We start from the raw sequence: 22,305 nt of genomic DNA, 5'->3' as shown, positions 1-22,305 counted from the left end.
CTGTTGTCCCTTAAATTAGCCTCGGGGTGCCTCCGTGACAGACTGAAATGACCATACCTCAACTCCTGTGTTTCAGGATTTCAACCAAAATGCAGATGTAGCAAGATACCATTCTTCATGCTCACCCCACGCAATCCTGGCAAATTCTGGAATTTTCAGGGGACTGACTGAAAAATTTCTCTTAAGAGCTTTAAACAAGTCATCTGCATTACTTGCAATCCAAAAACCTCCTTTGTAGTATCTATGTGGAACCTAAGCATATATTTTCTCAATGCTGCAACATTAAAAATACACAAAACAACTGTTTCTGATTTCAACATTAAAGCTTTATTAATTCCATGACTTGGCAATAATGTATAAACCTCAAGTCAATAGCTGTAAGTGAACCACGTATTTTTGTCACAGTACATTCAATTAAGCTCTCAAAGGTTTTAATTTTAAGAGGCTTTTAAATAAGTTTTTATTCTGCTATTTCTTTCATAATATAGATGGGAAGAGGTCCATCTTCAGAGGCTTCAGGACCAGGCTGAACCCAGGACAAGTGAGAAAAGCCCAGCACGGGGTGTAACACAAGCACAATGTTCCTCAAAGGGAAACTGCTCCAGCCAGGAGATTCCAAAGCAGTCAAACATCCACTACTTTCTTCAGGGTGTATTTTCCCAAGGTCATCGTTAATGGGTGTTTTGCCTGTTAGATGGACATTTCTTAAGAAAAGGTATACTTTGCAAAAGGCCAAGTTAGCTGTTGCTGTTACAGTGACCCACAGTCTCATTTATGAGCTCTAATTATTTTGGAATAATTTTTCTGTCAGTGAAAAGCAGCCAGAATGCTTGGAATTTTGCTCCACTGATTAAAGTAGCAAACATTCCCTTTATTTTCTGGGGAAAAAAAGCTTCATTTTGAAAAGGTCAAAATTTACAGGGGGAAAAGGTAGGTTTAAATCCCCAAAATGCAGCAGGTTTAGCTCTGTCCCTTTTAATCATCTGGATTATTGGAGCTTGGCTGACACTAAATCAAGGCAAACTGAAAGCAGATGGTGTAGTTGCAGGAGTTTCCTATACTGATCTTTTAAAGCAGTGCTGACACACGTAAAACACGGTTATGTGAGGAAAGCACCAACGTACTAGAACCTACTAGTTAGAAATTTAAAAGCATCGAGATCTTGGCTGGCTGCATGACAACAGTAACCGGCAAACACAGTGTATAATGAAAATACGTTCCTTTCTCCGTTATCCTGATTTTGTCACTCTCTTCTCTTCCCCTTTCCACCAGCAGGAGTCTCACAGACACCAAGGCAGAGTAAGAACTGATCAAAGACGTATAAATACATGGGATGGGTTTTTTCTATTCAGAGTCAAGGAAAAATCTTCCATTTCAAGCCACCATAAAGCTATTTCAGAGATATTCCTCTATCAATAGCAAGTTGGCCCTATTTAATGGAAAGTACACTGTCAACTTGAATTTGTACCCACATAAAAAAAAAAGTTTAGAAACCCATAAAACTGGTAGGAATGTTTACACAATTTAAAAACATTCCAGTAAGGACTGTAGCTATTAAACAAATCAGCATGTTCCAGAGTGTTTGAAACCCAAACACTGAAACACTAAGTGCCAAGGAGTATAATTTGCCTTCAAACACTTAAAAACGCACTTTATTGTCAACAGAAGTTCCAGCAGAAAAAGGCAGGGACAGAAGAGTCCCATGAGTGAGTACTGAGTGTGGTATAGACAGAGGGTTACAGGTTCACAGGAGCGGTGCTGGTTGTCGTGTCAACTGGGGACCGTGATTACGATTCATCAATTTGCAGCAGCCCTTTTAAGGGCACTTTAGGCCTTTGGGATGTGGATCTGGTGAAGAATCACAGCTCCAGTGAAGCCAACAGCAAAAATTCTTCAGCGCACGCAACCCCACTTCTTTTGTTTCAAAGACTGCCAGTACTCACATACAGAGACTCTACCAAATTGCTTGCATACCACAGCCAAAATATGTTGTAATAGGTGATGAATTCTTCTCCTTTTTTGGCAAAGTCTCTGTTGAGGAGCAGAGCAACTCAAAACTGGCCCGTGTCAGCACACAGCCACTGCAACCCCTTTTTCAATGACAGCACTAAGTATCCCGAGCTGCAGGCCACCCAATCCCTCAACACAGGGCTGAAGATGAGATGCTGCTCTGAAATGTCGCTCTCACGGTGTCCCTTTGTTCCTCATGATGGCAGCAGGAAGGTTTCCTGCCTAATGGTCGAGCCTGAAACTCAGCCCAGATCCTTTTTTTTCCAGCCCTACTGCAGCTTCTTTACAAAGAAAATGTGATACCAGTTCCATTGATGATTAAGAGAACACACCTCAGCTTCTCTTAGTGTTGTTATTAGATTTATGAATTAGGGCCTTTAAAAACTTGCTTAGATTCAGCATACGCCAGAAGGTCAAGAGAGAGACCAAGAAAGGGCTTTTCATCTATCATAATCACAATCTGCATAGCAGGAATTGTCTTTGTGATCTCTCCCATCACGGTGCAAAGCAGAAGGAATGGAGAGAATCTCACTGCGTCCATTCACGATACCAGCTCGCACCAATGCAGTTACCAGATGTAATGTTCTATTTTCTGGCTCTTCCCAACTGTGTTCTTCAGGGGACAGTGTTGCCATCCAGTTGAACTCGAGAAATCCCTGTGTAGTATGAATGACTCTCAGGTTTAGGTGTGGACGATTCTTTGCATGTGCCTCCTGAGAAAAAGAAGGATGGAAACATGAGAAAGACAAGATACACTTCACTGAATTCCCTCCACTCCGCTTTCTCTGAGTCCAGGAGTCAATACGTTAATGCTGAAGAGAGGATTATAAGGCAGCTCCTTGTATTTCTGTCCCTTTATGCCCTATTAAACTGCCCCTCCTGTTCCACTTCACCACATATAGGAAGAGCTCTGTAGTACTTCACAAGTGCGAGTGTAGATGAAATAATAAATACCATATATTGGTCTGATTAATGCACGCTTGTCACATTCGTTTATCTTCCTACAGGACTGCCTGGGCCTCGCACAGGGCTGCAGCGGGGACCTGAGGAGCTCCAGAGGAGCCAGCATGTGGTGAGTGTATTTGGGATGGACGGGCAGGCCACAGGAGTGCACCTGCTTCTAAAACATTATGCAAACTATGAATTGCAAACACTATGAATTTACCACACAAATCCAAATGTTCTCCTCCCCATGGGAATTCCAGAGCATACCTCCAGGCTGGAAGTCTGTGTGGTGGATTCGTCTTGGTTGGACATGACTTGTCCCAAGAAGTAAATACCTTCCTCTTCAGAAGCATCTTTCATACCCTTAAAAGAGAAAAGAGATTTCCACCACTCCAGAGAGAAGAACCATGACAACGTCCCCAGTGGCTGTTGTGGCCCAGTCACAAGTCTCAGGGCTGTGCTTGGACATGCAAGCAAGAGGAAACAGCAGTCTGACTAGAGAGGACCAAAAAAGGAGCCTTTCAAAGTGACTCATTACAAAGGATAAAAAAAGGAACTTGCACGGAAAACTAAATTCTTTGGAGCACTCATGATCTCCCCTGTTTGCAGTTTTGCTTCGGAGATGTGAGCCAGCATCACAGTACGTGGGCAGATGACTCTGGCCGGCTTCCCCACGACATGTCGCTGCAATCCAGCCATGGCTCAGCAGTTTCCACGGTCATTATCCCACTGAAACAAGGCACAAGAGGGGACGCTGAGCCGTGTTCCAGATAGTCAAGATCCAGACTCTACACAAACTCCTCCTGTGGCAGAGAAATCCCAACATTCAAGGCCACCAACAAAACAGGGTGAAGACTGTTTGGCAGGCAGGTCTTGGCTGCTTTTTGATACGGAGGACTCAGATTAAACGTGTTCCTGTGCTGTTTAAGACAGTTATGGAACAGCGCTAGAAACGTAGCTCAATGTCCACATAAGAACCTCCATCATGGATATATTTGACACCAGATTATCAATAAGGGGTTTTTTCCTACAAAAAAAACGCCTTTGGAGCAAAGATACATGTGTTTGTGGGTAACTCAAGTACGTACCAAACCTATACATACGTCTCGTGCAATGGGAATGAAATCAAGCAGGCCTGTGCAAGAGCTGATGTTAGCGGGGTCTCGACTACTTGATACTTTAATAAAAATCAATTTAAAAGCAGGTTTTTTTATTTAAACACGCAACATAAAATAAACTGTCAGCTAATGTTACTAAAGGACAAAAATGTGACTTTCATAACTTCAAAAATCTCAAGTACTTAAAAGCCACAAAATGCATCTCTAAAGACATCAGTTCTCACAAAAAAACCCCACATTCTTGAAAGCTATAAAAAGCACATATTTCCTCACAACAGTAATGGTATTTGCACACAATTTTATCGAAACTCAACACTACATACTTTCTTTGCTGTGAAGCGCAAGCAAACTCTGAAGAAGCAGCAACTATCAGCACTTTCTGAAAAAACCATTGGTCTGAGGGTATCACATCTCTAAAGGCAACTTGCTAAATCCACTAGTCAAGAGTTGTAAGTCAACAGTCGTTAGAGGTCCGGCACTTGATCTCCCGTGTTTGTTTTCTATAAGTGATGTAATAGGGACCGCACTGGCACTTGAGCAGCTATAATTGTTTGTTTGAGTATTATTAACCTACCCCAACTTCATCCACATTCACAGCTCCTCTGGAATTTGTTGCCGCTTTCCTTTTTGACCTCCAAAAGAGCAAGGTGTTTCTCCTCTTTACACCCAGCTGCCAAGATCTGTGGTTTGTGTGTTTCCCTGGTAACAACCGGTGCTGTCAGACGTCACAGGGACCGTGGGGGACTCTGCCCAGTGCTGTGTCACACAGGACTATGTTGGCAAATGGGGAAACAAAGAGAGCAGGTGTAACACCCCGATTTCTGACATCCAGAAAGCGTGTGTTTCCCAGGAGAATCCAAACGCACACAAATGCGCCACGAGTTTCACTTTGTTTCACAACCTACAAACATTACAGCATATGCATAAGAGAGAAAAAAAATGCTTTCCCATCATTAAACACTAGGACATAAAAGGAATAATCAACAGAATTACGTCTATAAAAATTCTATTGTTTCTGCCTTGCAGTGACTTTCTAGCATATACAGGGCGATGGAACTGGCGTTCCAATCCTGAGATATGGCTCACGACTACACTGAACAGAAACAGGTCTGCATTTGACTCTTCCACATGAAGCAAAAAGCTGTTTATTGCAATTCAGGGCATTTCTCGATGAGGAAGAGGCCAAAGGAAGAGAGTCAGGTGTGTTACAGAACTCTCAGTGTGGTATGAATCTGATTCACCTAATGATTTCAAAGCGAGATCCTCCTTGACACAGTCCCTTGTCATGCTTCAGCTGGATGCTTTGAAGAAGATAGAAAGTAAGGGAATTCCATACATAAAAGAATTCCTGAGGCAGCTGGACAAGCATATTTCCCCAGGACTGAGAGACAAAAGAGTTTTAATATTTTTCAAGGTCTGTCCTCCTGGTAGGCTAAAAACAAGCCTACCAGAAGATACAGAACTTCTGCAGAAGTTTCATCAGCGCTCTACAGAGATAACTTGCCTCTCTAGTTTTATGCCTGCTTTGTATTTCTGACAGATCCAGGGTGAGGAAACACCTGCGCACTGCACTGCAAAACCCAGCTCAGGTGTCAGCTTAAAGTCATCCAGGGCTTTACTACAGGAGCCGGACCTACTAACAAATACCGTTCTTGTCTACATTGGCTGTTCCTTTCAGTTTGGTCTAAAGCGTTTTCGAAAGGTTCTCCACCTGCCAGCTGGTGCCTCTTTAGCTCTTCCTTCTTCACCTCAACTTGCCAAATAATGAGTTCGCTTGGGATTCCATCAGCACCAACAATTAATAAAATAAAATTACTTCCAGAGGTAAGACCCCTGTTATTTCCCTTTTTATTTTTTTAATGCGATTCTGTGAAACAAAAGAAAAACAAAAGAACAAACCCGTTCCCCCTCAAACCCCAAAGTCCCTAGACAAATAAGAGGAATTCAGAGCACAGTGATGAACTCTACAGCACTTCCTAGAAAAGATGCCTAGGAAGAATATTACTGCTAGAAAAGCAATTGCCTTCACTACTGGTGCACAGTGAGGGGAAGAAAGCCCAAGATGAAATTGCTATCAAGCTTATTTTATTCATGTCTGTTATTAAATCACATAACCCTCGAAATCATTAAGAGGGCAAACTGCGCAGCTGAGACCATTTATTCAGGAAAACATACTATGGGAGTGGAGACCTCTCCCGAATATCAGCAAGAACCATGGGGAAGTGCCCATATGGAGGCATTGTTGGTATTTCAGCATTTTCAGCAGTCACAGCTAATGGACATCGCTAAACAGAAAGCAATTAGGATTTGAGGGCTCACCAAAACGTTTTGTTAGCTTCTATAATAAGCATCAAAGCACCCGGAGCTTAGACTCAAGAGTCAAATAAATATATAGGGATTTCATTCACTATAAGAAAGAGTGCACTGTGTCTGCTAATAGACCATTAAGAGTAATAAAACATGAAGTGCATCACCACGTTAGACTTAGAACTAGGTAATGGCATATTTTAACAGCAAGTGTCCTTACAGGAGGTTAATGAAGTCAGATTGTGTTGTTCAAAATAATTGTCTATTTAATCTTTAATAGCCTGACACTGGTGACATTGGAACACAAGAATAAGGGGTCACACAATATTAAACAGCTGACTAAGGCATATTAGTTGTAGCATAAGACGTGGAAGCAATGCATAAAATCTACAAAATATATGTGTATTTTCTGTTTTAAAGATGATATAAGCAAACCTAATGGTGTATAGGGAAAACCAGGTGTTTTTCTAAGAACTCTATAACTGGTTTATCCTTCCTGCTTCCACCAAGCACAGGAGATTTTAATTCTAAGATAATTAAGAGTGTTATCCTTCAGAAGGTGATGGAGAATACTTGCATGATTTTAGTATAAACTTCAACCCTTCAACTTTCCTCGTGCCAACTACAAGGTTTCCAATAATAATTGTAATTGGTGTCTTGTGACTTTTTAGAACAGCAAACCCCAGATATTAAACGGTGCTGTCTTCACCTTTATGTAACAGGCAACAGCCTGATAGATGGGGCAGGAAAAGAGGGAGTCCATCGTCCTTCTCAGCTGCAATATTTGTGGAACGTGCAGAACACAGATATGTTCTCCACTGGCCACAGAGCTGCCAATTGTATTTCTACATTGGAGCTCAATTACTTTTTACTGTTCTGAATGAGAGAGATTTTAAAGCTCTTATCCCAAATAATGGTGAGAAGTGGATGGAAGCCCACTGAAAAATACCATCTTGGAGAAGTTCTGATTTGGTCTCTTGAGGTTTCTGAAGCTGAGAAATGCTTCAGATCTATACTAAACCAAGGGATAAGTGCCAGATGTACTTAAAGCTTGAATTTCCCTATTTCTATGTCTTTCTTTGGTAAGCAGTGCCGCTGTCTTTGCAATCCAGAATTTAACTCTTTGCTTTGCTAGCATAAACTGCATTTCTTCAGGCGTTGTCCCTGGTATGAAGACTGATAGCAGCACAACATAGCCTGCTTTGTTAGCAGCTATTCTGTCCAAAGAGGTCCCATTAGCAGAGCCAATACGAATGTGATACGAATGGAAATCTGTTTCTGAAGAGGCAGGCGGTGGTCGAAGTGATGCCATTCCCATTGGGAGCCTCATATCATCCCAAGATGTCTCCTCAAAAGAGACTTTGTTGTTACTCGTTCATGGGCCTGTCTGCCTTCTCCCTCTCTCCCATCTTTCATCTCTCATGCACCACAGTTCTTGACACTGAGATTATTCCATCAGGCATAAAATCACCCTCTTGTCTATGGACACGCACGTGCATTCAACAGCTTAAAGAGCTTCAAAGCCCTTACCTTGCAAGGAAGTCCAGGTCCTGCTGCTCTATAAATCATTAGCCAAGTTCACACAGGCAGGCGAGTTGAGGCTCTCCATCCTTCAGCAATCTACAAAGAAAGGACCTTTTCTGTAAACCTCATTCATACCTTCTCTCTCACTTCAAATGGCTTTAGCCGATGAAAGCTGCTGGTGCTCCAAAGTAGCAGATGCTGAAGATGTGCAGGGGGCTGGAGTCGTGGGCTCCAGTGAGCAGGTTTCAGGTGCTCCCAGTGCCGTGTTACACAAGGTGACCTTGCATAACACCTCATACTTATAACAAAGCGATCAGTCACGGCAATTTTTAAACCACCAAAATACAGTTAAACCTCACTAATTCCCAGTTGTGTCTGGAAAACTTAATTTTGTTAATTAGCAAATAACGAGTGAGTTGCAATGGGAGCCTGTACTTTACCATGTACTAAAACATGATTTCATAAGGTCATATTACATCTCGCTGTATCATCACCATTCACAGACACACGAACATTAATAAAAGATGAGTTCGTGTTTATATGTGTGTATATATCTATTTGTGTGTGTATTGATATACACATTTATTTGAAACTCTGTGTTCTTAGATTAGAAAAGTTCCACTCTGAAACCTCAGGAGTGGAAGAGGAAGAGCTTTTTGCACAGGGTAGAAGATATAAGCATTATCTGTTGCCGTGCCATTCACACACCAGAAGAGACACTTGACAAACCCAAACAGGTAAATGTCAGTAAAGACAAAAGGTAAAGCAGGGCAGTGCTGCTGCCTGGGGAAAGTGGCTTTCACCACTGTCACCAACTTCCAGCCTTAAGTCTCTGCAAGGAGGAACCAGCTCTCAGCTATTTCGTTTTTAAGTGCTGGGATACATTTTCCCTGGGGTTCTTGCCCTTCCCTCATGCCTGCCACTGTGAATCGGGATTCACTTCACTCAAGCAAAACCAGGGAGAAGAAAAGCAGGCGTTCTATTTGTTTTTCATGAAGAACATTTGCAGTCACTCTTTACCCTTTTATGATGACAAAGCAATCTCAGAATTTAACTTCGCCAGCTCCTCCACCTTCTTCAAATAGTGACATTTGGCACAATTACCATAAGGCAGTTTAAAGAAGAACAACAGCCCTGATAACAACCATATCCTGAATTTGCCTGTTCTGATTAGGAGAATGTCTTGTAGCTGTCATCGGCTAAGAAATTCACGGAGATTTAACACTTTGCTTAACTGGAGACCTCAAAAGGCTGCATCCATGACAAAATCAGCACATCATGAATGTGCTGAATGAGATGCAGTCAAGATCCTAAGGCTGTTTTGAAGCAGACATGGTTTTGTAGAAACAGCAATGTTATTAAGTCCTGTTTTCCATTTTATCTTAAAGAGTATTGATCTGACTTTCCTTACAATGTTCAAATATTACTGTGATAAGGCTCTAACACCAGTGAAATGAAATATATTATAGATATGTTATTGAGTCTTGCATAACAAATTGCTATATTTCTAGGTTGCTCCTACTACTATACCAAGAGTTTATTTAAAATAAGAAATAAATCTTCTGAGCAACAATGTATTTGTGTAATGGGAAAAAAAAAAAAAAAAGAAAAATAGGAGAGCGAAAGATTGCAAAGTGATAGCTTTGATCAGATTGCCAGCAATTTGATGTGAATATATTCTTAACTATAATTTGAAAATCCCTTATCACACACACCCCAAAATCTCTTACTAGAGGTGTCAGCTGACAGAGGCAGATTTCATCACGTATAGTGAGGATGAGGAAGAAAAGAAAGCAAAAGGAAGAAAAAAAGAAGAGAAGCAGCAGACACATTTAGTGTTCCCTTTATCGAAATAAAGCTTAGCTTATTTGTACCTGTTGGCTGCCAGCCTGTCCTGCTAAGCTGACTGAATTCTTCATGTGGGGAGGTTTCCAGGCAGTCGTGCTGAGGAACGAAGGTTCCCAGGAGAGTGATGATAAGGTGAAATGATGGTATGATAGGAGGCACTGCAGATACACCAGGAAGAACGAACCAGCTTCAGCTAAACACAGCCAAAATGCACAAGCCTGAAACGACTCGCCAGGGGCAAGCAGCCCCTTTAGGACGTTTTGATCAGGATTTCCCCACTGCTGCACTGCAGTTGGTGCTGCTGGCAGCGTTACGCACTTGGCTGCCCGTCATGCTTGTCTCTTGGCCTTCTGACTGGTCACCAGCAGGCTCTGGTTTCGTTCTTGCTGGTTACTCAGATTTATAAGGCAGCAGCCTTCCAGCTGCGTGACATATGCAGCCCACAGACATATACTTTAACATATGCTGCACCTTGTCCTTCACACTGTTCCTATTAAGCCGACACAAACCGAGGAGATTGGGACTGCTCTGGCCTCTAAGCAGTCAGTACATCCAGGAGCAAGGGCAGAAAAGCTGAATCCTGAAGGATTAGGAACAGCAAGGATTAAATTGCCATGTGTTTAACCAGGCCCTCACGCTGAGCGTTCTTGCCTTGACTTTTCCTTGTAACTTATCTTTCTTCTAACATACTTTCTGCTTTCAAATGGAGAAGTGCTCTGGAGCACTCTTGTAAAACCCAATCTGAATAAATCCTCCATGACACTTTAAATTAGATCACATCACCGCTGAGCTCATGAGACTCACCAGGAGGCAAAGTACAGGTGTAAGAATTACATGAGCTACTTCTGATTTATATCCATCTAAGTGACAACTGAATCAGAGCAGCATTTTTACTGCAGACCGAGATCAAAGAGCTGACTGTTTTACCTGGCTAGCTAAAGAAATTCTACCATTCCCTTGGTCATTCACAGTCAGTTTTGAATTTGAGGTTCAGCCAGGACACTTGCATTCTGCCGGATACCAGAAATAAGCCTTTGTTTGTGCAGAAACTCGTTAGTCCTCCCATGGACTGTGCAGAAAGCTCCTAATCCCACCATCCAGTACTTACTGCATTCTTAGCTTCAGGTTAAGCAGCTATGAAGATCTCTAGTTTACAGAAATAAGAAGTGGAAGTAGGTAGTCAACCTGAGCTTTTTCTCACTAATATACACACCACATAACACAACAGAATCCACTGCATTCAAAACACAGATGACCCCGTGAGTCACAATCATGTACTGGGAGGTTTAAAATAGAACTATCATTTCCTGAATCGGCAGGTCGTGAAGCATTACTTTGTGTTGGGCATGAAGTGTGACCTGAGCACCCTGACTTGCATGCTACATGTTCCAAATCACTTTGCGCTCATGGAGTTGGTGGTTCTCCACTTATATCTATGCATAGCCTGAACATGGAAGGGAGCAATACATAGAAGGAAATTAGGATGACAGACTACTCTAAAAAAGCTTTAGAGGAAAAGAAGAGTTGCTCTCCTACCTCTCCAATTGTCTTCCTCACAAAGGTGCACACTGTGGTTCTCCATTTCATGAATGCTGCAGTTTTATTCTGGATAGAGCAGAGTGCATAGGCTCAGCACGACTTACGAGAGTCAGTCTTGGCACAAGGGGAGAAAAAAATAGGCTTTCAATAACTGGCATTTTTTTTAGCAACTTCAGAAGGGCTGGGAACAAAAGATCCAGCCTGGCTGTACAATTGTAAAACTGGAAAGCAATTTATGAATGTCTGCTCTCATCAGGAGCTCAGAGTCTCCTCTTGAAGGGCTGAAGTTCTCTAAGTGCTGGCGACAAGCAGCTCTTTTGCTTTTTCCAGTGTCTCTTGGCACTCTTCGCTTCCTATGTGAACCTGGGATTAATGCCAGGCTGTGCCTGAAGCTGTCAGACCTGCAGACCATTTATCAAACCTCTGAACCAGAGGACGGCCGCAGTGCAGAGAAGGAGGGTAAATCAGCCTGTGCCAAGTCCTGTGGCTGGATTTCTCTGTGATATACAGCGCACTTCATTGGAAACTAGCTCAGGAACTTCTATACGCCACCGCAACTCAGGCAAACTCCCCAAAGACACAATGCCTCTTTAAAGGGGAGTCTTGCGCTTTTGATGGAAAACCATAAAGCAAGGAACATACGAGTCCTTAGTGTTCCCTTTAGCCTCAGATTTTTGTGGATGAATCTTTTATGGCAGCATGGAAGTGAAGTCACACGCTCTTGGGGCCACCACAGAGGCAGGACCGTGCAGCTGCCTGACACTTCACTGTATCCATATTCCAAAGTTTTAAAACACAATGAAGAAAAAATTACATACAATTCCCCGGCAGGAAATGAAGAGGCATTTTGGTTATGTTTTTGGGTATTTTTTGTTTTTTCATTTGGCAGGCAGAGGGCATACTCAGCCTAGACCTAAATATAGCCTTCTGTCTGCTTAGGGACTATTTATCCTTTCTGTCTCCTGACACCGGTACACACAAAATGTATTTAACATTCAGCAGATGCAGCACTCATGCAAAACCACACAGTGCGTTCCTGAGAAATCAGCTGTAATTTTAAGAAGCCTTCCCCATGCTGGGGGTGGAGGAGCATCCAGCAGCACCACGACACTCACCCATTCCCAGCAAGGAACCACCATTCTGCCCTACACACCTGAAACCCGTCCTGGGAGTCAGGAAATAAGACAGTCAGAACCTGTGGAGGCAACGACCGATCAAGAGTTTTTCACCTGACTGATTTTTCCAATAAAAAGTAACAGAGCGCGCTCACCTCCAAAATCACTTTTTTCTGTCATCAAATTCAGACCTGTGGCTCCTTGCCCAGCGGCCTCTAAAGCTTTTGCGGTTTTCGTTCTGCCTCCAGGAAAATGGCCTTGTCTGGATCCCTGCAGGTACACTAACCACATGGAAAAACCAGCAGCAATGAAAGCTTCAATGCAAAAGCATTATTTTCCATACACAGACACTCTGCTGTCATTGATTCAATTAGCATCCTTAATCTCAGCTCATATATTCATCAAAAGAGCTTCATTATATAATAAATAGTGCAGTGCACATGTCCTCACTTAATTTCATAACTATTCATCTGATGGATCTTTAACTATTAGAAATGAACTATTTCACACAAAAGATTTCATGGAATCATCAAATCACTTTGGTTGGAAGAGACCCTCAGGATCATCGAATCCAGCCAACTTTGTCCATTTGCTGGTAAAACACGTTACTGAAAGCAGTCAGTCAATTTAAATATACACAGTATGCATCACACAGAAACATTATTCAATGCAACATTTACTAATATCCTTTTTATCTTTGCAATATCACGTTTTTCTAGCAAAAGACACGCTGTTAAAAACAAGCTGCACAACTGGGTCTCTAGGGGTGGGGTGGGTGCCTCAGGTGACTGGGTCCCTGGCGTCCCCACATGTCAATGGGTTTCTTAGACACCTGGGTTCCTGTGGGTTGGTGGGTGCCCCAGATGCTGGGGTCCCCCTGGTATCCCCAAATCCTCCGTCCTGGGAGTCTCCATGGGTTAGCTGTACCCATTGCCAGGGTGCTCAACCTTCCTGGACACCAAGGTCCTTGCCCCTAGAATGCGGTGGTGATGCTGACACAGCTGTGGGATGAGCCCAGCCCAAACATCGCCTTTGCAAGGCTGAAGGGGACAGGGTGACACGGGGACACTGAGGCACCCAGGCGATGCTGCAGCAGCAGCATCATCCCATCAATCAACAAATCATCCTTTGCTGATTACCCAGGTTCTTTCTGCCCTTTTAGCAGACAAGTCGGGACTTCACATTGCTGAGTCTGGGTCCCGCTGGCTCTAACAGTCTGGAATTATGGGTGTCTATGTGCACGGGCTGCACCACGGCACGTGCCTTCTCATCCACTTCCCCTTCCATTTAAGATCACTGAGGAAACGTCTAGAATCTCCTACCGCACTTTGGCATCGAAACGTGGGATGTAGATCCAGTGCCTCTCTGTTCCCTGGGAACAATGACCATCTCCTTCCATGGTCTCCTCCAGCGACCCCAGAGCATCACAGTTACCCTAAATACACAGCTGCAATCAAGAACGGTTTAAAGAGAACCATTTCCTGCTTGAAGGATCTCTGCAATGTAGAAAAGACGTGACAGTTCAAGGAAGAGAGCGTAGGAAAATAATTAGTTCATTATACAGGAGCAAGATACGAAATAGCAAGCAGCTTGCACTTCATATGGGCAGAAAGGTGAGGTCTAGAAGAAAAAAAGACGACGTGTTGGAACAGTCTGTTCCAGCGAAGCACAAAGCTAAATGTGGCACAGAGACATGCTATTCACCCACAAACTCCAAACCTACAGGAGAAGCATATGCCTGTCAACATTTCCACTTATAATAGAATTAGCCTCACATTACAGCAAAACCAAAAAAGGCTTTAAAAGAGGACCCTGAAACGGAAGAGAAAAATGAAGGTAATGAAAGGGCTTGTTACATTGAGCTAATCCTGGCAGGTAGGTACAGAACAAAGAGGTTAGAGGCTGAGGCTGGCAGGGTAAAATCCTTTTGCAGCGACGAGGCTTTGAGGAGACTGGGCCCTCGACGATTTTCACACCAGAAATGGGACGCAAAGAGCAAGAAATGTCAATGATCCTCCAAGGTTTATAGGCCTCCTGCTCCCATTGAGTGCCGAGAGATGATTTTGCCCTCCACACATCCTGCTCTAAAGCTCTTCAGAGCCCAATGGAAATTTATTGAAGGGTCACTGTTTAACTTGGAATTCATTCCAGTTAGTCTGGCTTTTTATTTAACCACATTTGCCCATCAGACCTACTCTCTGGTGTGCCCTAGCACTGGGAAAACACTACATGGCTGATTTATAGCGAGCTTTTATTAGGCCTGAGGAAGAGAGGGCAAGCTGAGCAATGGAAATGTAGCTCTGTCACACCAAGTTCTGAGAAAGCAAGAAAGTGGAGTGCACATGAATAAGCAATAATACATGAACAGTAATATAAGACGAGGCTATAGATTTATATGTTTTCTGGACATAACAGAACTCTTTAAATGCCTGGTAAAATCAAATGTTTTCTTAGAAAGGAGCTACAGCCCATCTGTATTTACATCAGGAGTCGGGGGAAGGTGAGTAGTGTGAATCCCTAGGGGAAGCTCTACTCCAAATAGATATATATATATATATATATATACACACACACACACATGCTGTACAAAGGCTGCAAGCGTGGTGGGAAAACACTGCAGAACTGCAAAGACAAGGCAGGAGCGCCAGCGTCTGCATGGCTCCATTTCAAACCAAACACGGACAATATTTGTTGTTCTTAGCCGGTTTCTTAGCACTCATGAAATCAAACGCCGCACTGTTCTTCGCTTTACGTTTGGTGTTTAGGAGGCCAGCGCTGCCTGCTAGGGATTTTTAAGGGGGCTTCTTTTCTTAACAGATTTTACCTTTTCTGAGAAATAACTTCAATGATTTCCTGTAAAAGTGAATCTGCTTGATACAAAATTCGCAAAGCTGACTAGATCCTGGAAAGCTGACAAGTTCGTGAAGCCTTTACACTGGTTTCAGTGGGAACAAGCTCTAATCCAACACATACCGCCAGATTTCACACAAGGCAGTTTAGACCAGATTGGAAAACAAAACTAAAGGTTTTTCAATTAAAATAATCAGCTGCTTGTAACATACAGAAGAAAATCAGTTTTACCTGCAATCTGCCACTGCTCCTTTAAACAAGTTTGGCTTGTGATGATCTGCTTTATTTGGCAAGCGAGACAAAAGGATTCAGTCACTGTCCAGTAGAGCTTTCAAGCAGGAACAGCCAGGAAGTCAGTGCAAGAAGGAAGAAACAAAACCCGAGGACTCTGTAACCCTAAAGCAAGGCAGAATTTTTTCCAAAGAATATCTTGGCAAGAAGAAGTGGAAATTTAGAAGCACCTTTGGCTTCACTCAGATGATCTCCATCAAGGCCACCATCTTCTTCCTTTGTACATGTGGTTACTGTTGATGTGTTAATAGGGGACATATGAACCTTGTTCGCCGACACCGGGGTGTCGGTACCACACGGAGCGGTGCTGGGCCCGATCCATAAGCAGCAGAAGGTGGGGGCAATGGAAGCACCACAGGCAGTCTGCAAAGCCAAGGTCACCACGAGCTCCCAAAAGGAGCCCTTGGCAAGCGGGCGCTCAGGCTTCCCCGTGCTCTGCCTCAGCGGCATGAGAAAGAAGTGAAAAATTCAGTGTCTGCTTCAGACACAGATGCACACAGACAGAATTTTATGTGCTTAGACTAGTTTTCCCCTTGGGACTGGGGCTGTGACGGAGCCGCTGGCCACCTGTGTCCCTTGCAGCTTTTTTCAGAAAACCCTGGGAGAAGAAATGCAGATATATTTCTGGAAACTATGCAGTGACCGGTAGGGCTGGAACATCCTCCACGCAGCCAGCAGAGCCGCTGGCTTCAGCCTCTGCGGTTTTATTTCAGCTCCGGCAATGCGGTGCGGCAGAGCCATTGCTCCCTGCCCCGGTGCCCCGGGTACCAGCCAGGCCGCTCGAGGATTCGGGAGGTCTCAAACTGAGCTTTAGGCTTCAGAGGGCCAAGTCAGCACCTCCTCTACAGGCAATTCTTCCTCTCTCAAACACCACAGGGGGATACTACAAAGTTGCAGCGCAATTTTCTGTGGGTTCTGAGCGATGAGTAAAATCGCCCTGCCAGTGGCCACTCAGCGGGAAAGCAAACACTACCAGTGGGCTGTTCTCCGTCTCTTCTGATCTTTTGCCGTTTCAGTAGCGGTGTCAGCAGGGCACGGGAAATCTCAGCAGTACGGAAAATAGAAAAACCTAGAAGCCCTTTATTGCAACACACAACTCTGAGTCATTAGCGGAGCCTGCGCTCAGCTCAGTTTCCCCATCAAAACAAGCCCACTGAGACCAGCTGTGATCACAGGGTCTTTGTCCTGCCTCCCATTCACCCTCTCAAAGCCGCTCCCATCTGCAGCTCAGCAGGGAGGACAGAGCCAGCGCCCTGTGATTCCACCTCCTGTCAAACCCCCTGTGCCCCGCTGAAGGTGACAGACACAGGATCTTCTGTAACATCCAAGAACTGTTACTGTGCCTTTGGAGCATCACTTAGCTCACCATCTCCCTGCTTTATTCCAGTTTAGGTGGAAGCAGGATAGGTTTTATCACTGAACTTGTCCAAGTCCTCTGCTGTTCTGTTCATTTTTGCCATATAGAGACACAACATTCCCCCTGAACATCTTTAAACATTGGAGGAAAATGCTGGCTCTTCAGGTACCTCTGTCTGCATCTGATCAGATGCAGTCTTTGAGTTCAGAGCGGTTGTGATGCTATTTCTACTGCGCTTCAAAAGAGTGAAGCTTCCCTTCTGTCAGAAATTCTTCTTAGAAAAGTGTAAAGCAAACTTACTATTTTGCATAGTGCATTCTCAGCAGCCAAGCTTTTGAAGAGTAAAAAAGCCTAAGTTTTCTGAATAGTCTGACTGCTCAAATGACTTCTATTAATAATTTGTCAGAAGGATTTAGGACGAGTTTCTTGAAGGCACATTGATCACTTTGAATCAACACACAAGACAATAGCTCTGGAACAGCACGTCCGAAGCTGCCAAGCGAAGGTCATCCTTTCAGATAATCACATTCATGAGGTCAGCAGAGTACAGTAACTCTCAGCACTTTGCTTAGTTTCCACATGATCTCTTCTCCCTGGGGGTAAGAGATTAGATTGAGAAGGAAAAACCAGTTACCTCTCATCTCCCAACCACTCACCAGCAGTTTTGCTGCATCCACCACATTCACCCGACCTCTTGCCAACCGGCTGCCACTTCCTCCAGCACCTCCACAGCTTTTGGAGAGAAAACGCTTCCATGACCAGCAGGATGCAGAAAATGCTTTCCAAGAGTCCATCGAATCCCAAAGCACGGATTGTTATGCTATGGGAATAAACAAACTTATGTGTTCATCGTAATGGTTCCTATTTTAATTAATAAAGATGCGTTTGAGCGTAGTTATAACAACTTAAAATCCACAGTCCAAAACCGCAATTACTTTTGCACCAACCTAATATCTCTATGGCAACTGCCAGGGAGCCGCACTGTGCTCACTGCTGGGGAGAAGGGAAGAAAGGGAGAGGGGAGAATACAAACCAGAAAGCGCAGAAGCTGGAAAAACCAAGTAAAATTCTGCAACTGAAGCATTTTGGGCGACTCTCCATATGAGCACTGGCACAGCATGAGGGAAGGTGTCCATGGCTTCTGCTGAGAGGACAGCACTGGCTCCTGACACGATGGGAGCAGTTCAGGTGCTGGAAACAGTTCCAAATCCCCTTCACACGACAGGTGAACCCCGCAACCTCTCTTGTATAACCTGTATTACTTTCCCTTCTTACAAAAATATTCATTGACCTGAAAGAAGGATTACTAACTGAAAGATTTAGGCTGCTCAGCAGAAATCCTTACTAATCTTGGCTAATCTTGTGCCTGCTTAAACTCCGCTTTCAAAATTTTCTGTTCAATCGGTTACAAAACAACCTACATTCAAAAGGCAGACCCGTGTCGTTAATTAACTTTATCCCTCATCACCTCTCTCTCATCTGTCTCAAAGAAAAGATTAACCATCGGTTAGAAGTTTTCCTTGGAGGTGGTGGTTGCTGGAGGACGGGGAGGAGCGGCCTGTGCTGCATTCCCAGGGAGAACCTTGGCTCTCTCTCCTCCGGGGTCCTCGTTATCCCACCCGCCGTGCTTTCTGTCCCCACGTCCCCGCAGTGAGAACACGCTGCCTCATCCGATGGATGTGGGACGTGGAAATATTGCAGGGTGCGACAGTGTTAAAATAATGACCCTCCGCCCTGGTTCTCTGGCAGACATCACCACACGGGCAACGGCGCTAAATCCCCATCTGACGTCTCAGGCCTTCTGGATGCCGTTAGAGGCAATTCTCTGTCCAGCCGCCCGTTTTAATGGGATGTGCAGTTAAACAGATTCATCCTTTCAGCTTCGCTCTGCAGAGCCTTCACTCTCCCGCCGCCGCCGCTCCCATTCCTGGGGAATTACAGGGCTCTGTGTTTCTCTCTTGCAGGCAGGCATGTTGCTCAGAGAAGCAGCTCTTGCCAAGAAAAGTGTATAATCTAGAAAGCCACCTGCTCAGCTTTCATTTGTTGAACTCCCTACAATCAATTTGCCTTTCCCAGGAGAAGGTACGACTGTCTGCAGTGTAGGAGGATTCATGATGTGCTATAGAAGCACAGTCAGTCCCGGCAAAAAGGTTAATTTACCTCACTGAGAGGGCTGAAATCTGTTCTGTGGGAGTAGCAGCGACACCCTAGGACCCCTGATGCTGACCTTCCAAATTCATGACACTGTCCCCGTGCCTGCTTCAGTCTCTTAAAGATCATCTTCATGTTCCCACCAGGCCAGGTTGCAATGTTAGTACCGCTCTGTTTGAGATGGAGGTGTCTGGCGTTTGCTACAGGGGGTTCTCTTGGCCTAAGGCTCTTTCCCATGCACGTCGTTACTGAATAACTAGGGAATTTTCACTTCCAATTCATATAAATAATAGGAGAAATCAAAACTGGTGCCATTCTGTCTTCATTAATGTTGTCAAATGATTCCACATCATACACTTTCATCTGTCCTTAATTTGACGCCTGGTAGAAACATTTTTCCTGGGGACATTCGTGTTCAGTTGATGTTAATTATGACCTTTAAGCACTAACAAAAGAAATCCCCTGGCAACAGCCTCTGTGCACAAAGAGAGCGTGACAGACCACGGTGTGACAGAGCACGGTGTCAGTTTTCGCATAACACGTCTCCTCAATACCTGGGAGAGACGATCCCAACTGAATCACAGCTACAGATTATTGCAATCACCTTCCTACAAAATATCAAGTCAGAATCCATAACAACAACAAAATCATCTTCTATGGAACGGGCACATCCTTCAATACTCTGTTTCTGCCTCTCCAGCACACTCTATTTCTTAATTCTTCACTATGAAACGCAGCAGCGACCGACGCTTCGACCCATTTGCTTTGTGCGGGATGGAGGAGCAGTGCCGCCCGCCTTCTCCTCCACGCACAGCACGCAAACCTGCAAAACTCCCCCTGCGCTTTGTCGGTACCTTTCTCCATCCATTGACATCATAAATAACCACGGCTGCTGCCCGAATCATAATTTGTACAGTGTTTCTAATTGTATTATGTGTAGCTGGTCTACCAGACCCTATCTGAGGACGCATACAAATAATTCATCTGTATTCCTCCGTTCTCCCCATATGTGCTTCCAGACAAGCCAGATTGATACTGATCTTTGTCTACTTCTAATCTCATCTCCATGTTGTATACCTAGTATCTTATTTAGCTGCATTTCCATCTGAAAATAGTGCTTCACCTAGCATATTCAACCTCTTCCCATATTCTAAACTCTTGATTAAGCACGCTTCAGAGACTGAGAACCATAGGCATTCAGTGGGGTTGACTTTGAGGACTGATACGTTCTGGGTCAAAAAAGATCACCACTGTTAACTCCAACTTGCCTTTTCAATCAGTGCTTTCCAGAGTAGGGTGGTGTGGACTGTGCACAGCCAACAGCTGTCAGACATAACACCGCCTCCCGCTCCTCATGCACTGGCTGCACAGGTTTGGATTTCTGCACGTTTTCTTGAAACGCCTCCACGAGTATTTTCTGCAAAAACAATTTATTCACAAACGGTTTCAAATAATGGAAGCGAGTAGAAAATGGTCGCATAAAATGTGACCCGTTTGATGGGGGGCATGTTCACGCAGAGGAACAGTTGGTGGGACAGCACTTGCATCACGTCTGTCCTGGTCACTCGCACCCTGGTTACTGAACTCACATATTTGTCAACATTATTTTAAAAAGGAAGTTTTTTTTTTCAGGGAGCGGCTGTGCAAAGCAAATGCAAGACCCTTCAGTCCCAGCTGGTGCAAAGGCAACTCAAAGGGATTGTGCCAGAACAGATTTAAACAGCACAATCATACAGGTACAATATCATGGAAATCTTTGGATTTTCGTGCGCTGTATTCCCAGGGAGAAATCCAAACCTTTGGATTTTCATGCCTCCCAGGGAGGTGAGAAGGGCTGACAAGGGAGAGCGTTGGGGTGCCTGGTGTTTGCTCTGTCCCCCAGTGCACATTCACTATGCCCAGATGTTTTCATCCTTCACAATCACTTTCCTCCATCAAGTGCTGCACTTTGTACGAAGTAAATCTTGGATTTATTGAATGTGTACATCACTCGCTGCTGCTGCTGCGATATGAGCCGTGGCCACCACGCTCAGTCCCGCAGCAAGCAGTGGAAGCAAGAAGAGATTGCTGCACAACCCCTCACCTTGGTCTGTTCTAAAGCTTCCCCAGTTCGTCCCCTTCACAAGGCTGCTCTGTGTCACTGTGGGAATGGGACAGAGGCCAAGGAGGCCACGACCTAATGTTTTAGTCTGAACAAGGAGATGGAAGAGATGGATTATCATACAGGAAAGCTCACTCCGTGCATGCAATTATCTGATAATGATCTATTTTGGGAGCTGAATCTCAGAAGGAGGAACATGCAAAACTCCCACCTTGTTTGCACTGGGAAGCTGCGTTATCCCTTCAAAAACAGGGAATAAAATGTATGAAAAATGAAAGCAGCAGAACAGTATGGTACTTTAACTCATGCTGAGCTCAGGAGAGGGAGGTGGGACACCAGGCAAATGGTCCCAGCACAGGGCCCAGAGAAGGTTCTGGTGCCACTGCAAGGAGCCAAGCACGTCACGAAACACTTCCCCAAAGGCCAGGCAGTTGTACCCGTGTGTTCTTGCTGTTGATGTTGGATATGATTTTTCCACGTGTTCTCCTTCAAGGCTGAATTGATTTTTATGAGGTCGACTGCTGCTTTATCATCCACTTCCACTCTCGGTGAGTTCAAACGGCCGGTGAGCTGAGCTCTCGTTGCCAGCCAGCCCTCTCCTGCCCAAGGATTCTGCTCCATCTTTTGGCACAGAAACCCGGGCAGCGTGACCCTGGCACAGGACATGGCATAAATGCTAAAGATCGCGTGCATGCGATGGGATTTCAGTCCAGTCATCGTCTTCTGGTTCTGCAAATACACATGGAGTGAGAGCTGTGCGGTACCCCTTTCCACACGGGCACAGAAAGGGAGCCCCTCTCTGTGTAATTTTACAGTCATTTGTTTATTACATCAGAGAAGAAAGGAAGACCAGAAGGTATTTTGCCAGCAGTTCCTGTACAGACATTCAGAGAGCCTTTTAAATTGAGAAAACCTCGCTATTTCTAGGTTTAAATGAAGCACTCACCCGTCCTGAAGGCACCTCTCCTTTCTCAGAGAGATGCTTTCCCAAGGCTGATCCTTCACAATCGACGCTGCTTGGTTAGCACTTTCCATCCTCTGTAACTGTAAATATTGACGGGCAGTTGCTGTTTTTCACATAAACACAACCTGTGATGAAATCAGGATGGCAAAACGTGACCGCGCACACTTCACCACCGATCTGGGCTT

General features: G+C 44.4%; 1 protein-coding gene across 20 annotated transcripts in view; it reads right to left on the bottom strand.

Annotated features, from left to right (window-relative positions):
• Positions 1-304: 304 nt before the first annotated feature.
• The window catches only part of PLCL1 (phospholipase C like 1 (inactive)), a 133,049-nt gene continuing 111,048 nt past the window's right edge, over positions 305-22,305 (bottom strand). For 2 of the 20 annotated variants that reach the window (XR_011740111.1, XR_011740130.1), the window contains 8 exons: positions 21,139-22,245; positions 17,596-20,472; positions 15,488-17,497; positions 12,562-13,853; positions 11,289-11,405; positions 7,911-8,000; positions 3,223-4,974; positions 305-2,723 (listed from right to left, as the gene is read on the bottom strand). The gene's annotated coding sequence lies outside the window, so the exon portion shown is untranslated. Of the gene's footprint in view, positions 2,724-3,222; positions 4,975-7,910; positions 8,001-11,288; positions 11,406-12,561; positions 13,854-15,487; positions 17,498-17,560; positions 22,246-22,305 lie in introns of all 20 variants that reach the window. The other 18 variants (XR_011740118.1, XR_011740115.1, XR_011740125.1 and 15 more) reach the window with 18 other exon arrangements.

Source organism: Patagioenas fasciata, chromosome 7, assembly GCF_037038585.1.
Source record: "Patagioenas fasciata isolate bPatFas1 chromosome 7, bPatFas1.hap1, whole genome shotgun sequence".
Lineage (NCBI taxonomy): Eukaryota > Metazoa > Chordata > Aves > Columbiformes > Columbidae > Patagioenas > Patagioenas fasciata.
Note: the sequence above shows the minus strand (reverse complement) of the source record. Positions and strands in the feature narration are given on the sequence as shown.